General features: G+C 47.3%; 1 long non-coding RNA gene across 1 annotated transcript; it reads left to right on the top strand.

Moving 5' to 3' along the window:
- The first annotated feature begins 849 nt into the window (after positions 1–849).
- Positions 850–15,357, top strand: LOC148001145 (uncharacterized). The gene is made up of 5 exons (XR_015639066.1): positions 850–2,824; positions 4,504–4,608; positions 10,887–11,080; positions 13,698–14,314; positions 14,914–15,357. It is a non-coding gene; the product is annotated as an uncharacterized LOC148001145 (long non-coding RNA).
- Positions 15,358–22,709: the final 7,352 nt, after the last annotated feature.

Genomic DNA, 22,709 nt, shown 5'->3' with positions numbered 1-22,709 from the left:
CCCCTGCAAGATCCACAGTCAAAACACATTTTGTGCAACCTGAAAGTTATCTAATTTGCATGTGTGTCCTTAAAACAAGCAAGCAAGCAAACAAACGGAATTCTCACAGGAAGTTGAAAGGGACTTAGTTTTCGAGGAAAGCGCAGGCTTTCCCTTCTAGAAAAATCTATACTGCCTAGAGTTAGACCCTTAGGACAACCCAGGAGCGCATTCTCAGCTCCGAACATGAGGCCCCTTGGCAGCCAAGGTCAGACTGGGTGGTGAGAAACCCGCGCCAACTGCTGTATCAGACCAAGGCTTCTTTCTGCCTCTAGCCTGGGTTGACAGCTTTCCTCTTCAGAAACTAAGTTTTCTCCTGCAGTTACATAAACAAATGGATAAAAGTAAATAAATAAATAAATAAATAAACAAACAGACTTGAGTAAGTAGCTCGAGCGGTTGATGAATATGTATGAGAACGCGGCTGTTTAAGGAGCGTGAATAAACATGAGAGGGTGTATCCTCTTGCTAAGCGTCGCCAGACAGCGGGGAACAGAGTCGCGGCAACTACGCTCATCCCGGATTCCCGCGGTGCTGAGCCGCCGCCCGAGCTTGAGCGAGTCTCTGTGTGCCTCGCACTTGGCACACACCCGTGTGTGCCCCCAAGTGGCACGGATCAGTGGACACTGGATCCCGGAACTTTGGGTACAGTTTTCTTTCTCCCAAGTTTTGAGCCCAGGTACAATCCATGGTTTCCTGCCGTCAAAGCCACCTGAAAAGGCAGGGGTAAACGGGTCGATCTGTGTGGACCCATGAGTGGCCACGGAGGATAATCGCCCACCATTACACTTCCCAAACCCTCATCTTCTTGTGCGGGGGCGTGGGGAATGGCCCTGGTGTGCCTCCCCTGGAGTCACAGCGCCTTGGTCTTTGGAACCTATGAGACAAGTTGGCAGCTTCACCAGTCTCTCCGCCCCCAGCCTCAACGTCCCGGTGTCTCTCTTGAACACACTTTTGGTAACTTACATGGATCGCATCGAGTGCCTCAGCGCCTGCTTACATCTGAGAGTCGAAAGCGAAGTCTCAGTGCGGCCTTGGCCAAGCCTTGCAGAACAAACAAGTTACAAACCCCAGCGGGCCTTTAGGCCTTCAAACTTCTACTGCCACAAAAGCTCCAGCAGCACAACCCCTCGACTGCATGGTCAGGCGGTGTACCCTGCAGTTCTCGAGCGACTCGCAAAAGATCCTCCTCAGCTCTGGCTGGGCTGTTGGGATGAGCTTCCCAGCGAGCAGGGCACCCAGCTTTCTTCTTCTACTAAGCACTATCTGCAGCTTCCGTAATTCAACCCACTAGATAAGGGGCAGGTTTGTGCTCCTGATGAAATTTGGCATAATCGAGACCAAGCTCGGACTCCGATCACAAGCCCCACGCGGGGCTCTCCTAAAAGCCTTCCCCAGAAAACCGCATGGACTTGGAACGGCTACTTACAAACCCGCTGGTCTAGCTCCCGACCTGCTTCGACCTTTGCTACTTGGGGAATTTGCATTACATTTTCTAAAGATCACTGTAGTCCCCACCAAGAGGTCTGCAGAAACTGGCTAGCTGAGAGTTTAGGGCTAGCTGGGAGGAGGTTTGTAAGAAACAAGGTAGTTCTGTTGACGAAGGGGTAGCTGTGGATCAAATATGTGACTCTTAAGATGGTCAGGAGTATGTGCAGATAGACCTTAGGGTGTGCAGAGGTAAACATGCGCTGTGGAGAAGACCTGCTATCACAATATCCCAAGGCACAGATCTCTAAGGGTGTAGGGTGGACATAATTCTGGGAATAGCTGCTATGCTTGACTGATGATTTGCCCTTCTAAGGCTCTGGGCCAGGAAGCGCCCAATCTTTGTCAATGTCTTTGTATTAGTCGGGATTCTCTAGAGGAAGGGAACTCTATAGAATATGTTCCCTTTAGCGCAGATGTTCAGATGGTTTCTGGCTTAATGTGGCTTTTGAAAAAGGAGTTGAACCCAGATATGAATCCCCAGCTGGTAGGAGGAGTCCTCGGACCCTGCCTCAGCCCTTCCTCGCAAACATCCAACTTCTCTCCTCTTTGCCCGCTTTCTCCTTTCTTGCCTGTCTTCTCATCCTCTCAGATTTGTTTTTTTCAGTTCTGGGGATTGAGCCCAAGATCTTGAGTCTGCTAGGCAATGACCCTACTACCACCCTAAAACAAACAACTCTTAACTTTTCACTATTCAGGCAAAAGAAAGTGCTAACGAGCCCTAGAAAAAGCCTTGGGTGGTTTAAGATGGCCGACTGGAGAGGGAGGCCTGTGTCCGATGACTTGGACCCCTTGCTGGCTGTGCTGAAGAACCAATAGGTACCCCAGGTCCTACATTACTCTCCAGTGCCCCCTAAGGTGAGCATTTGCCATTCCTCCCACCACAGGGCTACCCACCATCTAGCCTTCCAGGGACAATTCCTACTCAGAGAATGGCCGCCTCTCACACACCCAGGGAGCCCTCCCATAAGTTCCCAGAGGCCCTCTCTTTCGGCTGATCACACCTTTGTGTGAGTCACTCTCCTGAGGCTGGAGACAGCAGTGGTTCCTTGTTACACAGAGCCTGCCAGTTCAGGTTATAACAATAGTGACCCTCCAATTCCCTTTCCCTGAGCACTTCCTGCAAGTTGCCATTTTGTGAATGGTTCTGTGGAGAAACTTGTAAGGCAGGAAGCTTAAGACACCTGGCAAAGGAAACTAACAGACTGAGCGTCCTCTCCTCCCCCTGCCTTGAGGCAACAGCATCCCACCTGAGGGCTTGCTTGGGAAAGATGTTGGATCACAGCAGCTCAACAAGGTAAGCCTGAGAATCAGGAGGCAGTTGGTGGTTGTTTTAAGATGAGTTTTTAAATCTGTTATTGTTTTACAGACCATCTTAACGCACCCTGAGTATAATTCCTCCGTACTCCGCTGCCCCCACGTTAACCCTCACCATCACCTGTGATACTTTGATGTCACCAAACCTTATGTGACTTTACGTGTCTATAAAGTCTAGGAAGCAAAATGAGAGAACGTCTGTTTGTCTTCCTGCGGTTGGCTTAATTTCTTGATATGGCTATCCCCAACTGCATCCGTTTTCCTGTGACAGATACAGAGTTCGTTCTTCGTGGCCAACAGAACTATATGTAAATTAGGTCTTTTTGGTCCGTTCCGCTGTGGATGGGGATTGATCCTAGAACTTAGTATTGGGAATGAATGCTGCAGTGAATGCCGAGGGCAAGTCTCTCTGTGAAATGTTGACTCGGACTTTTTATTGAGATTCTACAATCAGGTTGGCGGACATCAACTAAACAAATGACCAGTGACAGGGATGAGGACAAAGGGGGGTGCTTACACACTATTGGTGAGGATATCAGTTAGTCAGGCCACTATGGAGGTTTCTCAAATAGGATATCAGTTAGTCAGGCTACTGTGGAGGTTTCTCAAATATGTAAAACTTGGGTCTGCAGAGAGGGCTCAGCCGTTAAGAGTGCTTGCTGCTTTTTGTGGCTCTGTGCAGAAGAATGGATTCCAGTGTCTAGCACCCACGCCGGTTGGCTCGAAACCTCGTGTTAACTGCGGCTCCAAATCTGATGCCTTCCTCTGGAATCCATGGGCATCCGTACTCGTGTACGTACACGCACACGCACAAATAAAAAATAATCGCTAAAAGCTGACCTGTCTCAGACTTGCTGTACTGCCTCTCCTGGCTGTTTACTCAAAGCCTTTGAGTTTTGTGATGAGTTGTTCCCAGGAAGGATGACTAATGGGCCCTGTAATATGCGAAAGGACATGGCTTCTGGCACTACCTCCCCTTTCCTGCAGCAATTTTTAAGAGTTATTTCCTCTTTAAAAACAAACAAACAAGCAAACAAACAAAAGAGCAAAAGACCCCAGCGCCTCCTGCAGCTACTGCCGCACTTCTAGGCTCTCCCTATAATAAATGTCTTCCGCATTGTATGACATCCACGTTGGCCATCTGCACTTCTATGTCATCTTCTTTCTTATATGAACTCTTCTGAGGGTTACCCTCCACTGACGTCACTCATCAGTAGGTCCAGTAATTGGGTCAGGTCCCAGCTAACGTGTTCCTCCCACAGCACATGACAGATGGATACGTGACAGCTTAGAGGGAGCCATACTCATGGCTTTGCTCCCCCCCACCCCCCTCCTCGCCAGGAACATTTTGCCTTTCTCCTCTCTCTCCTGCTTTCCATCTTCTTTAATCTCTTGGCGAGCTTTCTCAAGAGTGATAGGAATTTCTGTGAGTGATGATGCCTCATGCCTGTAACACCAGCCCCTGGGAGGCTTGAGGTAGGAGGACTTCCATGACTTTGAGGCTAACCTGAGCTAAATAGTGAGTTGTAAGCCAGCCTGAGCTACAGAAAACAACACTAAAAGTTAGGAATCCACTCATTGTTCTCTCATCTTCAAACAAGCGGCGTTCGTTTTTCTCCTGTTATTTAACGTCTTTTTCTTTTTTTTTTTATTTTCTAGAAACCATACGCTCTCAATCACAGATCTTCGTAACTCAGTATAGAAGGGCACGTAGGTCAGTATGAACCAGAGGACGCTGTAAGAAAACCAAAGCCCCAAGCCTCAGTGAGTAACACAAAGCGGGGTGTGTGTGTGTGTGTGTGTGTGTGTGTGTGTGTGTGTGTGTGTTTATCTGTGTGTTTGTTTTCAGTCCAACATGGGTTAGCAGAGAACTGTGTCACCCTGACTGGGAGACTCCATCTCCAGCGTGCTTCTCTGACAGCCTTGGCAAAATACAGTGTGATAGTCATATACTTTTGACCCTCCATGTTCCCACAGAGGGCCGTGTGGTGAAGCTTGGCCCCGGTATGTTGCTACTAGAAATGATGGGCTAATGACAAACTGGCAGGTCATTAAGGGTCCTCTCAGGGGGCAATGGAACCTCAGTTCTTTCCTCTTTCCTTCTTGCTGCATGGAGTGGGATGAGAGTTTTGCTCTATGACACACTCCTGTCTTTGGGCCTGTTCTGCCACAGGCCCAAAAACTCCTCATCAGTAAAGGAGGACAAATCTTTACTTCTTAATACGTTGGTCACCTCAGGTGTTTGTTGTGGTAACGGGAGCTCGCCAACCAAGCAGACATATGCTAGCTTTTAATATTTCTCACCCATGGGCTTCACAGGGGGCTCGGTGACCAACAGCGCTGGCTGCTCCTGCAGAGGACTCGGTTCGGTTCCCAGCACCCATATAATGACTCACAGCTGACTTTAATTCCAATTCCAGGGGATCAAGCCCACTCCTCTGGCCTCTGTAGGCACCAGACATACATACAGTACACTTACATACATGCAAGGAAATATTCATACACATAAAAATTAAAAGTAAATAAATCATTAACAAAGGGTCTCCCCGAGAGCATTGTTCATGTCTTCTACTCACACATCGGTGGCTAAAAAAGTCACAAAAGAACAGTTCTGTGCCCAGAAAATGAGAGTCAGAACCAAAGGGTGAATGGGTTACTGACCATCCTAATAGATCTTAAAACATTCCTGGTCCTGCTGCTTTGTGTCTCTCCGTGTGGAAGGAAATGGGGACAAACATCCTGACTTAACAGGGGCGTGTTCAGCCTTCAGGGATGGAAGGACCTTCTGCTGTTGGCAGATGTGCCTGAGCCCGGGCAGCATCTGCATGCTTACTCTGACGTTTCATCTCAGGGACTTGATGTTAGAATGGTCCATCCACTCTGACTTCTCGGGGTATCCATTGTTGCTGCAATTTCCTGGTCAGGATGATGACACAGGACCCCAGGCTACTTCGCATGTCTAGTTATCTTCACATGTCTAGTTATCTGAATGTGTGCCAAGGACAAGGAAGAGGAGGGGACAGCCAGCTGGGATCCTATGTTTTCATCTTTTCAACCTCGTGTGCACCCTCTCCTCATGTGTCCTTTCCCCGAGTCCTTGCCGTTCATCCTCACACATCACTCTTTGAGGGAATTAAGCTGTAATTCTTCTGCATAGGTTTCCCTACCCTGATGCCTTCAGAGATGCACTCAAGTGGACCTTTCCCATCGGTGGACTTTGATGATACTTAGACTATTTCCTTCCTTTTTGTCCATTGTGTTCGGTGCTGGTTTTCCTTAACTCATGGGCCTGGCTGCATTGAGTCAGCATGTGTGTCTCCAAGCAGAGGTGTCTTAGTTGACACAACTGCAGTCACTCCAGGCTTTTCCTCTTCTTTCCTCCTTGTCATGCCTGCACATTGCTTGGTCAGCTCTAATCTAAATGCAGCATCGACTTAACAGAAGACTCTCTTTAAAATACTCAAGTTTCCCCCAAGCTCATAGCTTGTCTTTCTGTTGCATACCATGTGCTAATAAGAAAATAAAAGGAACAGGTCACTAAAAACAGTGCAAGAAGAAACTGCATCAGCTAGTGTCTGTGTTACTATGACAAATCGTCTCCTAACCTCAGAGTTTTTCTCCTCCTCCACAGTCTGAGGCAAGATTAGCCTCTCCCCGCACCCCCCAGTCAGTGGCTCAGAATCTAGACTTTGGGTTTCTTCCGGGGCTATCACTTTGGGCTTTCTGGATCCCTTTGTCTTCAGATGACTGGCATGTGCTGAGAGCCAATGATTACTACAGATGTTTCAGAGTCAAGTCTGGAAATGTCAGACTTTGTGTTCTCCCACATACCCCTAGCTAAAGGCATCAACCCAGTGATAAGGGGTTGTTGGGAAATAGGCGCTCGAATGCCAAGACACAAGAAAGAAGGTTGATAAATAATAGACCTGTGCTTTCTGGCTCCCCACCGACTTTGGCCATCCTCCTTCAGGTCTCTCAACCACTTCCTCCTAATTTTATCACGGCCTCACCTTTCTGTGAGCTTTAATAACCGGTGGCCAGGACTCAGTTCTTTTCTTTTTTTTAAGATTTATTTATTTATTATATATAAGTACACTGTAGCGGTCTTCAGACCCACCAGAAGAGGGCATCGGATCCCATTTCAGATGGCTGTGAACCACCATGTGGTTGCTGAGATTTGAACTCAGGACCTCTGGAAGAGCACTCAGTGCTCTTAACCACTGAGCCATCTCTCTAGCCCAGGGCACTTCGTTTTCATGCTAGATGTCAGCCCTGAGCTGCTCCCAGCCCTTAGAGGCTACATTTTCCTGCTTCGTGGTCCCACCCACCAAGACAACAAAAGTCTTTGGCTTCCTGGACTTCTTCATGCTTGGCTCTCTCTTAGGCTTTCCCTCCTCCATCTGACTGAGCCAAAGAAAATGCTCTGCTCCCAAAGGCTGTTGTATGTACATCGGATCCCTCTTAACCATCTAGAACACTCTCTTTTCAGAACTAATGGCCTTACCCTCATGTGCAAAGTCTCATTTGTCATGGAACGCAGCAGACACACATCTAGCTATCGGAGTATGGGTCTGTTAAGGGAGACGCCCCTGTTTACCACCGGCTCCCAAGTTTCTCTCCCTATTTGCACACTTGATCTTTTCCAGCTACGGCTTCTTATCTTATAGTAGATCCACCCACATCCTCACGGTGCCGGATCTACCTTGCATAATCCACATTGCCCAAGCCTTCTGTGACGCTCTAACATCAGCTGCTGCTCAAACACATGCACACTGCATTCCGAGCATCTGCCCTGTTCTTTCTTGACCCTGAGTTCGGCATCCCTCACCTTCTGTATAACTCATCCCCTCGCAACTGATCTGTGTTTCTACCCACAGCAAGACTCTGTTGAAAACAGCATTTTGGAGCAGGCTTAGTAGCCCTTGCACCTAATGTCAGCATTCGGGAGGCAGAAGCAGGAGGATCTCTGGTATGATTGTACACAGCTAGTTCAAAGACAGCCAGAACTGCATAATAGAAAGACACTGTCTCAGAGAAAAAATTTACAGCTTGGGGCTAGAGGGATGACTCAGACGTTAAGAGCACTGGGTGTTCTTCCAAAGGACATGGGATTGGTTCCTAGTACCCAAATGGTGGCTAACAAACGCCAGTAACTGTAGTTGCAGGGGATCTGTCTCCCCCTTCTGGGCTCTGCTGGCATTGCATATCATACCCATGGCACACCGACATGCATGCAGGCAAAATACCATAAAAATAAAAAATTAAATAAACCTTTAAAAAAATAAGAAAGAAAACAATATCTCCTCAGAGTCCCAGGACTCCCTATCTGCCCTCCACACGTTATTTCTCTTCACAGAAAATTTTACTTTCAAATGTAATACAATGTATATACACATGTAATATGAATTTTTTTTGTTATAATCGCCAAAGCAAGCACCACAAGAGGACATTTTTCAGTCATTTGTTCACTGCTATATCTCCAATGCTTGCATCATGGCTGGAACACAGAAACTGCCCACTACGTTTCTCTCAAAGGACTGAATACAAGCGTATAAAATAAGAAGCAAAGACGAAACCCGGGTTTTCAGGTAGGTCAGGACTGGCCCTTACATTTTGTGCACAAAACACCAAAGAAACCAGGCAGGAACTCTGTCATGTACTTGGCAGCGCTCTTAGTCTTGGGATTTGCTGGAGAGTGTCGGTGTGAATGGCTACGTTGTGCACACACATCATCTCATCTGACTCACACAGCTTCTGGACTCTTTGTGATTTCATTCTTCCTGTTTATACCTTTATATAGGATGTCATGCAATAATTTCTGCGGAGATTAAAACACTTCATCCTGTAGAGAAGCTCTTTAAGTAGGAAGGTAACCAACTTAAAACAGCTTCAGGAAGTTCCTGAAGCTGACCAGACCCTCTAGGCCCCTCCTTCCCAGAGTTAGTAAAGCTGCCCAGAGTCCCTCTCTGAAGAGCTAAGCTGTAAAGAACACTTGCAGATGAGACAAACTAGCTGTCTGGAAGAAGCTGGAACTAACTAAGCTCTCTGAAAGAGGTTTAGATCAGAAACATCTAGAAAGTACCCCTCTCCAACCTGTGAGCTCCAGGCTGTGCAGCAAGCTCTAGGCTCCCATATTTTGTGAGCTGTCAACCGTGCTGGGGTGGGTCCTGGTGATGCAGCTCTCCGTGTCACTTCTGCTTCCAAAAGTAACCCTTAGGTACTGGCTGGTTCTGTGTGTCAACTTGATCCAAGCTGGAGTTATCACAGAGAAAGAAGCCTCCCTTGAGAAAATGCCTCCATGAGATCCAGCTGTAAGGCTCAAGGGGGAAGACCCATTGTGGGTGGTACCATCCCTGGGCTGGTAGTCCTGGGTTCTGTAAGAAAGCAAGCTGAGCAAGCCAGGGGAAGCAATCCAGTAAGCAACACTCCTCCATGGCCTCTACATCAGCTCCTGCCCCCAGTTTCTTACCCTATGTGAGTTCAAGTCCTGCCTTCCTTTGGTGATGAACAGCAATGTGGAAGTGTAAACCCTTTCCTCCTCAATGTGTTTCTTGGTCATGATGTTTTATGCAGGGAACTCTGCACCAAGACACCCTGACTAAGACACCTCACAATACTTCACCTGTGTAAGTAACCCCAATAAAATTCATAAAGTTCACCAAGCTGGACTTCGGTGGTATCCACACTTTGGTCTGTCATAGGCTTCTTATGTAGGGTGAATAGAGTCATGTGTAACATCTCTCCAGGAAAAGTCTTGTTACACAGTGGCTCTCCAGTGAACCACATACAGTGTTGCAATGGGAGAGGACTTCCTGTGTGTCAGACAACCTCTCTGAAGAGCAACTTTGGGAGGCTAGCCTACCATTACCTGTCTACCATGCAAGTGCACACCTCCAGCTCTCACAAATGTCCATGTTTTGGAAAGCAATGATGCTGGCAAAACCGTGGTTCGGTGGTAGAAGGGGAGGGCCAGCTGCCGACTGTCACCACGCCACTGAGTAAGACCATTGTGCGACCTTGCGGGCAGTTACACAAGCTCCTGTTTCCTCTACTTTAAAACTAAGGCTGCCCTTTGTGGCTCATGGGGATGTTGTGAGGATTGCATGGGATAAGGGCAGCACGAAGACCTAGCAGGGTCTGTGCTGAGTAGGCCCACAGCATCGTAGGTTTTCTGCCTTACACTGGTGACCCTTTAATGCTAGCTTGGCTCTGCTCCACTCTGGGGAGCAGTGGAGAATGGAAATGACCCTCCCTCCTAAGCAGCGTTTGGAGGGCAGTTTCATGTTCCCCTTCAATCCACGCTCTCTAAGGGGGGATATGCCCCGTTCGCTCAGCCATTCCTTATGAAAACTGGTTTTGATTTCTAAGTGCACTCCCTTCTGATGACACAGCTTTTCGCCTGTGCTGTCAAGGAAGGAGCTGGAGTATATAGGTCCTGATGTGCTCCTTCCAGTATCTAGAAAACCGGTTGGTGCATAGTAGGCCCACGAAAAAGAGATTGATTTTAGTGATGGACCCACAGAGGTGGGAATATCATTCTGCTCATATCTGCTTTAACCCCAGTGAGCCTTCTCAAGGCCCTGTGAGTCAGAAGGAAGCAAGAAGTTCACTTCAAATGTCTTATTTTTATTTGCCTGTTTTATATTTATTTATTTATTTATTTATTTATTTATTGTTCCTTATTTTTATGTGTTTTCCTCATAAATTAGTAATTCTGGCATTTAAATGAAAATTGATTACTTTTATTTTAGGGAGTCGCCTCATGTTTGTGGGGCTACAAAGTATCTCTCTAAGGAGCTGCAATGTTTTCTTCTAGTTTGTGCAGATGACTAGAAGTGGCCCATCCACATTATCCAGGGTCAAAGGGTCAACTCTCTTCAAGTCAAATGAATACCGTCGTTCACCACAGCTACAAAAAACCTTGGACTAGCATTTGTTTCATGTTTAGTTCAACGATTGGCTGTCATAGCCCAGCCGAGGTTGGTTTTGCTTTGTCGTTTCTTGCTTGTTTTGTTTTGTTTTAAAATTTTTATCCTCTGTAGTACTCCAGGGCGGCGGAACAGGGTGAGCCTGGGTATTGAGACCCTGCAGCCATGCTGAACAGATTTCTAGGCCTGCGCTCCAAGAACTGGCCAAATACTGGGTCCTCACAGCCAGCCTATGGGGCACTGTGGGTGCCGTGGGACTAGTGTGGGAGACTGGCGGCTGATCCTAGGCTGAGTGCCTTCTATCAACGGTGAGTTTAAGAAGGACAATTAGGTAGCCCCCTAAACCACCACAGGCCTAGATGGTAGAATGCACTGAGGCCTCAAAAACAGCTTAGTCCTGTGGAAAACATGGAGGAAGTCTGCATTGCTCTAGGGAGCTCCTGTATTGACCGACACTAGGGCTGCCTTGATGGAACAGTATTAAACCGAGTTCTTATACCTGGGGTGGGAGGGTATCCTCTCTCACTTTTTAAAAAATTAATCATTTTATTCGGTTACATTTCAAATGGAATTCCCCTTCCTGGTTTCCCCTCCACCAACCTTCCATCCCATTTCCCCTCCCCTATGCCTCTATGACAGTGCTCTCCCACTCACTCTCCCACTCACTCACTCCCGCCATCCACCCTGGCATCCCCCTACACTGGGGCATCAGTCCTCTACAGGAACAAGAGCCTCCCCTCCCACTGATGCCGGATAAGTTGTTTTGGTTCTTTTGTTTGCTTTTTAAACAGAGTCTCAATTATCCCAAGGTGCCTCAAACTCACTATGTAGTTAAGGAGGACCTTGACTCCTGATCCCCCTGCCCTCACCTCCACCTCAGTGCTGGAGTTACTCACTCTTGAGCCTCACCTGCTTTATTTTGGTGGCGAAGAGTAAAGTCTGGGTTTTAGTCATGCTAGCAAGTCCTTGACTAACTGACTCCTTTTAGACTCCCTGTGTTGACACATTAAAGTAACTATGACATTAGTGAAATTATCGGTCACCCCAAGTACAGTATAAGCTTCTTCTCTGGTATGACCTCTTGAATACCAAGGCAGGGCATCTTATGCATAAGTACCCCAGTTTTTGATTGTGTTAAATAACCCTGAGTGAGTTGTCTGTGTAGACGATGTCCTCCTTAAGGAAACATCAAGCAGCACCTGTGACAACCTGTCCGCTCACCCTCTAGAGCTTACTTCAAAGACGTTTTTATTCGGTACCATGTAATCTTGCCCATGTCAATGTTGGTTTCTTCTTTCTTGTTTCCTGTCTGAATGTATTAAAATACTCTTTAGTGTCTCACAGGCCTTCCCACGGGCTTGGTAATCAACTGTTTATGTAAATATGGCGGGAGTCCCCACCACCCATTCTTTTCAGTCAGTACTGCATTAGTTTGCTAAAACATTTTTAACGCAATATCTAAAGCTTGCCTTTGATTACACATTCTCTGGCTAATGGTCTCTCTCTCTCTCTCTCTCTCTCTCTCTCTCTCTCTCTCTCACACACACACACCAGACACCATACCACACACACAGCACACCACACACACACACCACACACACATACCACACACATAGATACCACACCACACACACACCACACACACACACACACACCACAAACACACACACATACACATCACACACCACACACATACCACACCACACACACATACACCACACACCACAGACCACACACACCACACCACACCACACGCACACACCACACACCACACCACACACACACACACAGCACACCACACCACACAGACAGATACCACACCACACACACACCACACACACACACACACCACAAACACACACACATACACATCACACACCACACACATACCACACCACACACACACACCACACACCACAGACCACACACACCACAAACACACACATACACATCACACACCACACACATACCACACCACACACACACACACACCACACACTACAGACCACACACACCACACCACACACACACACACACACACACACCACAAACACACACACATACACATCACACACCACACACATACCACACCACACACACACACCACACACCACACACCACACCACACACACACACAGCACACCACACCACACACACAGATACCACACCACACACACACCACACACACACACACACCACAAACACACACACATACACATCACACACCACACACATACCACACCACACACACACACACACCACACCACACACACCACAAACACACACACATACACATCACACACCACACACATACCACACCACACACACACACACCACACACTACAGACCACACACACCACACCACACACACACAAACACACACATATACACACCACACACCACACACATACCACACCACACAACACACCACACACACACACACCACAAACACACACACATACACATCACACACCACACACATACCACACCACACACACCACACACACACACACCACAGACCACACACACACCACACACACACACACACCACACAAACACACACACATATACACACCACACACCATGTTATCTCTGATTTTAACTGATTTTAACTCCGTGTCCCGCACTTATTACTGTTGCATACATGTCCAGTTGTCCCTCGATTCTTCTCCCTCTCTAACCACAGAGCTCCACAGGAACAGAAGCGTCTGTCTCAGTCTCCAGTGTGCTTGGAGCCCCCGTAACTGTCTACAAATATGAATAATTACATCTGCTTCCAGCTGGGGAAATGGTGGCAGGGAGAGTGAACTTTGTAGTCATAACCTGGACAACCCTAGGTACCGACTGGGGTTTGGAGCTGAGAGGGAAGCCCCCACAGTTTACCATTTTAACGACTGTGGCATTCTCCCCCTCCACCCTTGCTAGGCACAGAGCAATTCATAACTGAAGACCAGAAGGCAAAAGGAAAAAAGGATGTAGGACTATCCAGGCTGGGCACACAGCAAGAAAACACAAGCCAATGAAGTCTCCTGAGTGCTAGTGGTGGGATTCAGGAAGATTTCCAGGGTCTTTGGCAATCTATGAACATCTGACCACAGCTTCAGGTGACACTGGCGAAGCCACAGCCCAAGCCTTCTTGGCACTTCGGGTGGACCCTGAAGTCCCTGTGGGCTCCACAGTGAGAGGGAAAAGGACACAGAAAGTATGGTTCATCAAGACAATGTAAGGTGGTCTTTAGCGGCTACTGTGGTGGCCAGTAGCCACTGATTTGGCATCGATAGGTTTCTTTCCTGAGCCACTTACTCCGTGCTCGGACCTTGGCCACCACCATCCTCAGAGAAACAACTGGTCACTGAATCTGAGGTACTTTGTTCTGGGTGTGCCCATGAAATGCAACAGCGGACTCTTTCCAGCACCTGTAGAATCTCTTGATGTTTAATTGAAGAGCAGAGACTGTGTCATTAATGCATCGGGGTTCCATTAATACACACTGAGGGAATCCCACTGAGGAAATCCCTGGCCACTGTTCCCCTCAGAGGCTGGTGAGTTCCCCTCCCCTTCCCCTAAAGTCTAGCCAAGTAGGAAAATAGTCCATCACTGTATCTGGTGCCACAAAGGCAGGACGAGATTGTTGGATCCCCCTGAAAATGGAGTTGCAGATGAATGAGAGCTACTATATGGGTGCTGGGAATCGAGCCTGAGTCTTCCGGAAGAGCAGTCCTTAACCACTGAGCCGCCCTTTCTGCCCCTGTTTCATGGCTCTTAGACCCCGTGTTTTCTGTTTGGTGTGTGGGAAAGCCCGAACAGTTCCGAGATCATTGTTACCTGTGGATTCCCAAGCTGGTTCGCTGCTGGGAAAATTACTAATCACCTTGGCAGGGGTTACTCATTGGGAACCGTGCAGTTTGAAAGCATATTCCTCCCTTTCAGATGTAACTTTTGTGAAATAATAATCATTCAGCAGGAGAAGAAAGAGCAGCAAAGTCATATATCACGGTCCCAGTCCGGCCTCCGCCATTTTTACTTCTGACACACGATAAAGGGCAACATATTAATAAAAGGGAAACTTAGAATTCACTCTCAACCAAGAACAACTGGAAAAAGATTAGTTTTTTGACCTTTGTAATTTTTTTTCCTGAAGGGAAACTAAGACCAAACTATCAACTTGGGTTGCTGTGAATGAGTCAAGAATAGATTTCTCTACACGCCGTTCCTTTCTTCTGTTATTGTCACATTTGTTTTGTGACAGTGAGAGAGGACATGTGTTGCGGTACAGATGAGGAGGTCAAAGGACAGCTTGTGACAGTGGACTTCCTCATTCTACGAGGTGCTTCTGTGGAACGGAACTGGGATCACTGGTCTGAGGGGCACACCTTTCCTCTCTGAGCCATCTCGCCAGCCCATGTAACGTTTTCTTAAATCGTCCCTAGGAACATTAGTAGCAAGCTATAGCATGCACAGGTGGGAGAGCCTTAATACTAAAATTGAACTTATCTTAATGTGGAATGACTCAAATCTGAGGTACATCAGCAATTTTTTTTAACCAACTCAGTAAAAAGGAAAATACATACTTCTATGGATTTCCCTCTGTCTCTGAGTGTTTGTTTACTATTGAGGTCATTCTGCAGAGGTCTGAGGGAAGTTTTAACTGAGCGGCAGACCCACAGAACAGTGTTCAGTGTGTATCCATATTGGCCAAAAGGCGTGCGGTCCCAGGCTCAGCAGGACTTTCACGGTTCACCTGACTTTCACCACATTGAAAACCAGAACGTTCCCCAGAACCGTATGGAGAGTGAAAGAGGAGGTGCTCTCTGCCAAGTTGATCCTTGCTGGGTTGTTGGAACTTCCTGATGACGTAATAAAAGTTGTCCATCTTGTACAAGGCATAGTTCATAGTCAGATTCTTGGTTAACGGTATCAGTGGAAGACACAGCACTGGGGAATAAGAGTATTTGCTAAATTGACATGCGTGAGGAGTGGTTGGGGCAGTGGGGAGAGAGGCCTAGGAGATCTCGGCACACTCTTCCAGGTCCCTGCCTGTGGCAGGTCTCAGATAGAAGTTCTTCTATAGAACAAATCACATCGCGGCCTCTTCAGTGTAACTAGAGGCGGCTCAGGCTGCTGACTGTGTCTTCTGAGTCGGCCTACAAGGCAGACTGGAGCAGTGAGGTAGACCTTATGTGCCTGCAGGAGCATGACATCCAGGAAAGGTGATCATAATCCCTCCAGCTAGGGATCCTCCTCTCTGACCTCCACATTAAAACGTACCGTGGAATTCCTGAATTCACAGCTGATATTCAGAGTATCTAGATGGGGGCTGAAAAGAGCAGCTCTTGCAGAGGACCTGAGTTCAGTTCCTGGTCTCCACAGGATTGCTTATAACTCCAGTTTCAGGGCATACGATCCTTTCTTCCGGCCTTGGCTGGCTCCTGTATACAGATGGCTAACACACACACACACACACACACACACACACACACACACACACACACACAAGTAAATTAATTTAGAAATGAACTATCTAGACATTCCAAACACCTCCTGGCAGTCTCGCAGGAGGCCAAGTACCGTTCAGAGGCGTGTGTGTGCTTCCTTTCTTGATTTGGAGGCAAACTTTTTCTAGTATTTATTTTAAAGGTTTAAGAAGAGCTCCTCCTCGGTCTGACTTTTGGACCTAGCTCTTTTCCCTGGTTTGTTTGGCCCTTGAATTCTTAGCAAAGCTCAGTGTCCTGTGAGTCACGTGGGGCAGTCCTCGGCAGCTGCCCGGGTCTGTGGCTAGTTCCTTGGTACTGTGGTCACAGTTCCATGCACAGTGGGCTACCCTTTAAAGCAAGGTGCCAGCTGGCATCTGGCTTGGGGGGATTCCAAGTGGCCACATGTCATCAGAAATGAGAACGCACGAAATGTTTACGTATCTTCTAGTGGGTTCCTTTTGCTAGAAGAATGCACTTCCCTGATTTAAAAAAAAAAAATTGGAAGACTCTCTTCCGGCTAATTTGCATGAGAGAATTAGGTAGGGGCTAAGGAGGAGGAGGAGAAGAGGAAGACAGGAGGAAAAGGAGGAGGAGGGGAAAGAGAAGGAGGAGGAGGAGGAAGGGGAGGGGGAGGAAGAGGAGGAGGGGAAAGAGAAGGAGGAGGAGGAAGGGGAGGGGGAGGAAGAGGAGGAGGAGGGAGGGGAGGAGGAAGAGGAAGGGGAGGAGGAGGAAGGGGAGGAGGAGGAAGGGGAGGAGGTGGAAGGGGAGGAGGAGGAAGGGGAGGAGGAGGAAGGGGAGGGGGAGGAAGGGGAGGAGGACGAAGGGGAGGAGGATGAAGAGGAAGAGGAGGAGGAGGAAGGGGAGGAGGATGAAGAGGAAGAGGAGGAGGAGGAAAGGGAGGAGGAGGAGGGAGGAAGGGGAGGAGGAGGAAGGGGAGGAGGAGGAGGGAGGAAGGGGAGGGGGAGGAAGGGGAGGAGGAGGAAGGGGAGGAGGAGGAGGAAGGGGAGGAGGAGGAGGAAGAGGAAGAGGAGGAAGAAGGGGAGGAGGAGGAGGAAGAGGGGGAGGAGGAAGGGGAGGAGGAGGAGGAAGAGGAGGAGGAAGAGGAGGAGGAGGAGGAAGGGGAGGAAGAGGAGGAGGAGGAGGAGGAGGAGGAGGAGGAGGAGGAGGAGGAGGACAGGGACTACCAGGGCTCTTGTACATTTCACCTAGAGTCCTGCAGCAGTGACCGAGTTCCTGAAGCCAGCACAGCCTCCAACACATTCAACATGGAAATGATTCTGTAATTGAACTGTATTATGAGCCACAAGGCTGAGCCTCCCAAAAGGAAGAAATTTAAACATTTGGGAAATTTGCCTTTAAAAAATATCTATTTGAGGTATTTGGGTGATTTATCAAAAAGTCATTTTCTGGAAGTTTAAAATATTCAACAAATGACCTGGATTCCTCTTCCCTTGCTGTCGGGATGTAGGAACATGTCCCAAAATACACACATTCTGCCATAGCTGCTTAGTCACTGGACTGCAATTCTTCCTGAGGAAAGAAATCAGGGTGACTTATAAGTGAAAGGTCACTTCAGTGACTGACCCATGTTGTTATCCTGGCTGCCCCCCAAGGCCTCAGTCCTAGATCTTTCTGTAGCAGCCCACTGAGAGCCGGTAGTCACTGAAGTCCAGCTTCACCTCTCCATTCACCTGTGCCCGGTGACTGCCTCCCCTGATCTCCCCCTTCCTTCTGTCAGGCACCTCCATGAGTCACCACGACTGTCCTGGCATCCCATCCTGCTATCTCCCTCTCCCCACCCTTCCTTTTTATTCCCACTGCCCCTGGACCCCTGCTGCTTCAAGCCTGGGTAATTATAATAGCATCCTAACTAATCGCTTACTTGTTTCTCCCCCTCCGATTCACTGCTGCCGCGGTAATCTCCCTAAAACACCACTTAATCATGCCAAACCCTTAATTAAAAATCTTCATTATCTCTTCATTACCACTAGGATGAAGTCCAAGCGCCTTAGTTTCCTTCCCCAGCCTGGCCTCAATCCACATCTCCAGCTTACGGCCCACTATTTCCCAGTTCCCAGACTCCGCGAAGACCGGGCTCCTGTCACACCATCCATCCACCTGGAACTGTTTCCTTCAGGTCTGTTGAGACTCCGTTTGTCCTCTGAGATCCCTGTCAATTCCTCTTGTGTTCTAAGTCCGTCATTGCTGGATAACTGTGTCCTCGGAGATTCTTTATCATGGCCGGCGGCGATTCATTGATTCGTTTGTGAGGTCTTTGTGTTTTCTCCCTTTGCAGACTGTATCCTTTTAGGGCGAGAGGCTGTTCTAGATCCATCTGTACACACACCCCTCGCTATAGATACGCCATGCCGCCCTGCCACCCCTAATAAATAATAATTAGAATGAAATTTGGGTAAAAGGTATTTGGAGTGTGATGACTGCCATGGCTTCTCCACAGCGATCCCTTTTCTCTCAGAGCCTACGTGGGTGACTGAAGTGACTTGTTCAGTGCAAAAGGGATTTATGAAGTGTGGGTAGATGGTCACTTAAATCTGGCCAGTTTCAAAGGCGTGCGATTAAAGAAGAAACGCTGGGAAGGGGTGATCATATGTAGGGAGGGCTGTTCCACTTTCTTCCTCTAGGCACCGCAGAGCACTGCAGAGCACTGTGGGACTTGGCAATGACGTCACTAACCGCTGGAGAGTGGCAGAAGGCTGAAGCAGGGGCAGTGGGCTATCCCTCAGTGATCCCTTCTCCCTGAGTGGGTTATCCCTCAGTCATCTTGTGAGCCTTCAGAGGCATGGGATTTCGCCATCTGTGCACTACGCTGACCACACAGGAGCAGGGCGCAGTGCAGCGTGCATGGGGAAAACAGCAGGTAGGGTGACTTCACGTTCTCATTAGAACACAGGTACCACGAGCTGAGACCTCAGGAGCTTAAATGCAAGCAGTGTGCCCCCTCAGCTAGTAGGCGTTCGATTTTCCTCAGAATCTTCTCCATGTATTTCACCGATGTCCCCACACCCTGCACTTCAGGACACTGCAGGAGCTGGCATTCATCCTCATGCCCAAGAAGCCCCGGGACTGAGTGTTCATGCATTGGGATGATGGGAGCCATTGGATTATGGGATACATAGTTTCTGCCTCACCCCACTTTCTGTTCACTTTCCGAAAAAGAATCAAGGAAAAGGAATTAGATGATAAAGGATGATCGGTTTTAGCCTCCCCGACCCCCAGCCCCAACCCTCGCTTTCATTCTAAGAACTTCTGAGAACAGCAAACTGGGCTGTGTACTTCCTCATCGTCGGCGGAAACCACAGATACCAACCCTTCGCTGTATAGCCCCCATGATCCTGGGTGTCTGCTGGAGGCTTCTCCATGGGATCAGTGTTCCCGCTGGATGTCCGTTAGAATGTTCCAAAGAACAAACGGATGCCCTCCAACTTGCTTGTCCTGTCTTTCCCAGAGAGTTTAACTAGTAAGGAAACATTTCAGTAAATGAGACCTGAGACCACAGTTTGTACAAGAGACCAACAGGTTTGGATTTTCAGAGATCAAAGTGATTTCAAGCAGATGACCTCATACCCATGTGAATTAAGCTTGTTCCCCAACGTAGAGTGATGCACACATTTAAAAATCATGAGTTGTGATCATGAATGTTTGGCTGAAGGAAGTTATCTGAATGAGGAATTATCCCAGAAGTGGGGAATACGGAGGTACATTTTGATACGGATGACAGGGAACAGAGGGCTGCCGTGTGCAAAGGCACTGGGATGACTGGAGTGGTTCCTGTGAGGACAAGAGGCTGATGGGAAGTCTCATGTTCCCATCAAGCCTGCACACTGATTTTGACTAAACCTTTATTACATCTGTCTGCGGCAGTCAGGTACACAAGGGGAGTAACAACTGGTGAATTAAGGCATGAAAACCCGTGTTTGATATAAAATATAGCTAATGAAAGTTAGCAGTATATATTTCCTCTGCCCCAGTTGGGCCTTCTCCTTTCTTGTTGCCTTGGAGTTCTTGACTTGTTGACCAGGTCACGTGTCCAGAGGGAACTACCCGGGTTATCTGGCACTCACTACACCGGGTGGCAAGAGTATGAATGGAAAAATCACTTTGGCATCCTTATAATGCAGTGTCCACTTCGATACCCAGAAAGGTAATGCCACCAGAGGATGTTTAAAGCGTTTTGTTATGGAGCAGACTTCCGGGTCCTCAGAGGAAAGATGAGCACATCTTCCAAATTATTCATGAGTGACAGGCACCTTCCTTGTATAAAAATCCAGCGTTTTCAGGTTTTGTCCTACAGGTCAGAGATGCAGTTGACAGATCTCTCCTCGCCTGGACCTGGACTTTACAGAATTCATCTTGCAGATAAATGAGAGGGGAGAAAAAGGAACGTTTTCTCTTTACTTACAAGGTTACATACGACGCAGAGCAGACGCATGACTAGAAGAATCGTTCTTTATCGAGAAGAAAATACCGAAGTCCATTTCTCCATGATACTGGGGGTCTCCATGGTAACCTCTTAAGGCTTGGCGATCTGCTGATGGCCTGGCTACACAGGCTGAGACCTCTAGGCACACGAGCGCCACCTAGTGAGAAAACGTCTTCAAAAACTTTCCAACGACCCAAATTTATTCACTTCCTATGGAAAAATAATTAACTTTACACGGGCATGACAATATTTAAATATTTCAGCATAGAATCCTGATTTTGAAATCAAAAGACTGGAGCTCATGAGATGGTCCAACAGCTAGGAAACTCAAAGATTTGACCAGCGCTTTGCGTTAGTTACAATTTGGTTTAGATTCTTTTCACTCGCGCCAACTTGCAAAAGTGCTGACGCACTATGTTTCAAATATAAAGAAAATCTTGAAAACTTTGAAAGAAAATAGAAGAGGCATGGAAGAGGGATTGGGAATGGAGTGGAAAGAAACAAAAAAAAAAAAGAGAGAGAGACCTTTTGTTATACGCCAGCCAGTGTTTGTTTTGAACTACATGAATGCATTGCTAATAAAATAAATTAAATTTAAAAAAGACATGTCAGCACATATTCATGTTATAAGCAGCCATTGAATTTAGTAAAAATAGTAGCGCGGTCACATTAAATTTATTTGCTAATCTACAAAGAAAAACAATGCTTCTCCATAAAATTAAAGATTTTTCTCCAAATTCTCCCTCCTTCCCTCCTACCCCTCTCCTCCCTCTTCCTCCCTCTCCCTCCTCCTCTTCTCCCCCTCCTTCTCTCTCCCCCTCTCCTACTGCTTCCTCCCCTTGTCCCTTATGCTTGAACACAGATTTCCCTAAATTTATGATGCACTTCCTGAATTTTACCTGGATAGACATCTCAGGTTCTGATTTTTTTTCCAAAACCACTTAAATCAATGGTTGTGAACTTCCCTGGACAAGCTAAAGCAAGGAATTCACCTAATTTTATTCTTTGGCATGCTTACTAACCCAGCAAGTGTATGTGGCAAGCTACAAAGCAAACCTCAAAGCACACGTCTTTCATGTTGCCTCTGTTGCTAAACACCTTCTAGCCTTCCTCGTGTACACCTTGGATTCAAATCTGTGGGGCCCTGGATGGAAGGTGGCTGCTGTTATGACAAAGATGTGAACCCAGAGGTGTCAGACTATAAGACATTCCTTCACAGACACTCAGCTGGTGTCCAGGACTGAAAGAGAGTTGTAACACCTTCCATGACGCTGTAGAACACTACAGAAGACATAATAATTTGCTGTGAGATTATTCTTATATTAAAAAGTCAACCTGTTTGGCTAGAAAATTATTACATACTACAAGGGTTTTTTTTTCCCTGAGGTGGGGCATACATTTTTAGTTTAAAATTTTCCCAAGCTTTTACTCAGCAAGTGGATGCAATGTTTCCAAAATGCTTTGGAAGTTTGAGCCAACTCTGCAGTGAAAGCCACACTACCTCCATATTTACTGTGATTTTCATTTGAGGGAGTATCTGGAAAAAAACCAGAACTTCTGACTGATTTAAAACACAACACCAGAATATAGATGCGTGGGGTTGAGATGCTGTATTTAAGCACAAACTGTAGCCTGATCCTAATCTAACCTCAGCCCAGTTAGCATAGTTAGTGCCATGTAAAAGTACTTCTGTGCACATGTGTGCATTATGCATCCATACATGCATATACGTATGTGTATATATACATATAGATGAAAACCTATAGAGGAGGGATGGAAAGTAACCAACAACTGCTACATGACAATTGCTGGGGCTTTTGTTGTTGTTGTTTTGTTTTGTTTTGTTTTGTTTTGTTCGTTTGTTTTGAGATAAGGTTCCTCTATCCTTGGCTGTCCTGGAATTCACTCTGTAGACCAGTCTGACCTCAAACTCACAGACATCCACCTGCCTCTGCCTCTGGGTTCTAGAAGTAAAGGCAAATGCCACTACACTCAGATATTTTCGTTTATTCTCATTCCTTT

The sequence above is a fragment of the Rattus norvegicus genome, chromosome 15 (assembly GCF_021556685.1).
Source record: "Rattus norvegicus strain SHRSP/BbbUtx chromosome 15, alternate assembly SHRSP_T2T, whole genome shotgun sequence".
NCBI lineage: Eukaryota > Metazoa > Chordata > Mammalia > Rodentia > Muridae > Rattus > Rattus norvegicus.
Note: the sequence above shows the minus strand (reverse complement) of the source record. Positions and strands in the feature narration are given on the sequence as shown.